The sequence below is a fragment of the Triturus cristatus genome, chromosome 11 (genome assembly GCF_964204655.1).
Source record: "Triturus cristatus chromosome 11, aTriCri1.1, whole genome shotgun sequence".
NCBI lineage: Eukaryota > Metazoa > Chordata > Amphibia > Caudata > Salamandridae > Triturus > Triturus cristatus.
Genome location: NC_140594.1, coordinates 942,993,032 through 942,995,395, shown reverse-complemented (window position 1 = coordinate 942,995,395; position 2,364 = coordinate 942,993,032). Strand labels below are relative to the sequence as shown.

The following is a 2,364-nucleotide window of genomic DNA, read 5'->3' as shown; positions in this document are numbered from 1 at the left end:
CTGGTCACCGATATTCCTGACATCGATATTCAGTCCCTACGATATTAAAAACTGGATGTTAGTGTAGGTCGATATTTTGACTGCTCACCCTGCATTCTGGGTAGAGTGCAGGCAGTGTCCCTCCCATAAACTCCTGTGAGGAGAGAATTTCTCAATTACTATTTGTTTGTGCTCATTCTCGTGCAATGTATGGCAGCACTTAGCAGTGCAAAGCAGTGCAAACAATGGCAATGATACACCTTTGCTTGCAATAACTTTGTGCGCTGAAAGATCACTTGGGCCTGTGCCAAAAGAACCTAGCAAAGCGCACTGTAATTATGTAAAGAGTGAATAACAAGATAGGAAAGGTACAAACACTCGTAGATTGCCACCCAAAGCAGGGCTGGACTGGCCTCAGCAGGCACCTGGTGTGTCCCCATTGGGCCGACACAGTGGGGGCCGGTTTCGGGCCTCTAGGGGGCCATATTTGTTATCGGGGCCAGCAATATTGAGCCACTGTGACAAAATCGGCCCAAACAGGCCCTAGCAAACAGCTTGGCCGTACCCCCCATGCCCCACAGGGGGGCCGGCTGAGCAGTTGCCAGGGCCTCTTTCGGGTCCCAGTCCGGCCCTGACTCAAAGCCACATTTACTGAAATAGTGTAGCGCTGATTTACATGAAATCCTAGCACTAAAGAAAACCAAATGCATAAACAGGCCATCACAACATATGGCCACATGTACATAGTTTTTTTCTGGTCACAAATGGCCAAATTCACAGAATTGGTCGGTTTGCGACTGGGAAAATTGATTTGTATTGTAATTGCATTTATATAGTGCTTACTACTCCTGACAAGGTGTCAAAGCACTTTTTCGGCGAGTAGCACACTATTCTGGAACACATGAAGGATTAGTGGTGAATTAGTATAGTGAAATATGAAAGTAATTTGAGCAGTAGCTATATTAGTCTGTTGATTGGATTGAGAAGGATAGGGAGGTATAGACGAGGGAAAAGGTTTGCATTTATATAGTGCTTGAAACCCCTAATGAGGTTTTGATGTGCATTTATGACGAGTAGCACGCTACTCAGGAACCCATAAAGGATTAGTGGTGAATTTGTACAGTGAAATATGAAGTTATTTGAGCGGTGGATATGTTAGTCTGTTATTTGTATTGTGAGGGATAATGGAGGAATAGAAGAGGAAAAAGGCTTGCATTTATATAGTGCTTGCTGCCCCTGATGAGGAGTTCAAGCGCTTTTCGGTGAGTAACACGCTACTCCAGAAGCCAAACAGGATAAGGGGGAATTAGTATTGGGAAATATGCAATTAATTTGAGAGGTGGACTTGTTAGTCTGTTATTTGGATTGAAAAGGAATAGTGGAGGGACAGAAGAGGGAAGGAGGTATAGAAGAGAGAAGGGTCTAGATTGTTTTTTTCTTTTCTTCTTATTTTTGGGAGTTCATAGCGAGGGGGGTTGGCATGATTAAAGGAGAGGTGGAGGTGGAAGAGTCAGAGTTAAGGGTTTAGAGGCGTCTTGTTGCTGCTTGTCAGGTGTTTGGGTGCTATTTAGCTGTAACTGACAACAAAATGTACTGCGCTACTTCTTCCTCTGGGACAAGATCTGCAGATGCTGATCGGACAACTCCCCGCTTCTGCCACTCTCGTGACTGTCCCAAGTACGAGTTAGTGAAGAAATCCGACACCTTTGAAGAATGTAATTATGAATCCAGCCGCTGGGTTTCTACCTTGGTTGAAGGAAAGTCCTATAGCCATGCGATCGTGGAAGGATTTTGGCGTCTTTTTCATTACATTGATGGCAAAAATACAGCAGGTATGAAAATTCCAATTACTGTCCCTGTCCTTTCACATGTGAATCCTGTGGGGGTAAAAAAAATCAGATATTACAATGTCATTCTTCGTACCATTTGCCGTGGACGATCCACCCACACCAACCAACCCTGAAGTTTATATTTCCTCAACCCCAGCGCAAACTATTTATGTGAAGTCATTTGGCAGATATGCATTTAAATCTGATTTTGTTGCGATGGCGGAGAAACTGTCTCAAGATCTGAACACTTTAGGAAAGCCTTTCAAAAACAATTTCTTCATGACGGCTGGTTATGATGCCCGCTTTATGCTCTTTAATAGGAACAATGAAGTCTGGTATATAGCAGAGTGATATCTCACCATGACCATGTTGAATTTCCACACCTGATGGTGGACAAAAAGTGAAAAAGACTGATTTTCACAGTTGACTTCTCAGTGAAAACTAGTTCTTTTGTACATTGTCAGGTTTTGGTGCTCTCTTTTGAATACCTTTCCTATAATGGCTGGGCCAAGCCCAAATTATAGCACTGTTTTGCCACTTAAGAAAGGCTTTTTTG

At 43.4% G+C, this 2,364-nt stretch overlaps 1 pseudogene; it reads left to right on the top strand.

The window, feature by feature from the left end:
- Positions 1 to 1,567: 1,567 nt before the first annotated feature.
- LOC146785722 (heme-binding protein 2-like) lies at positions 1,568 to 2,159 on the top strand (annotated as a pseudogene).
- Positions 2,160 to 2,364: the final 205 nt, after the last annotated feature.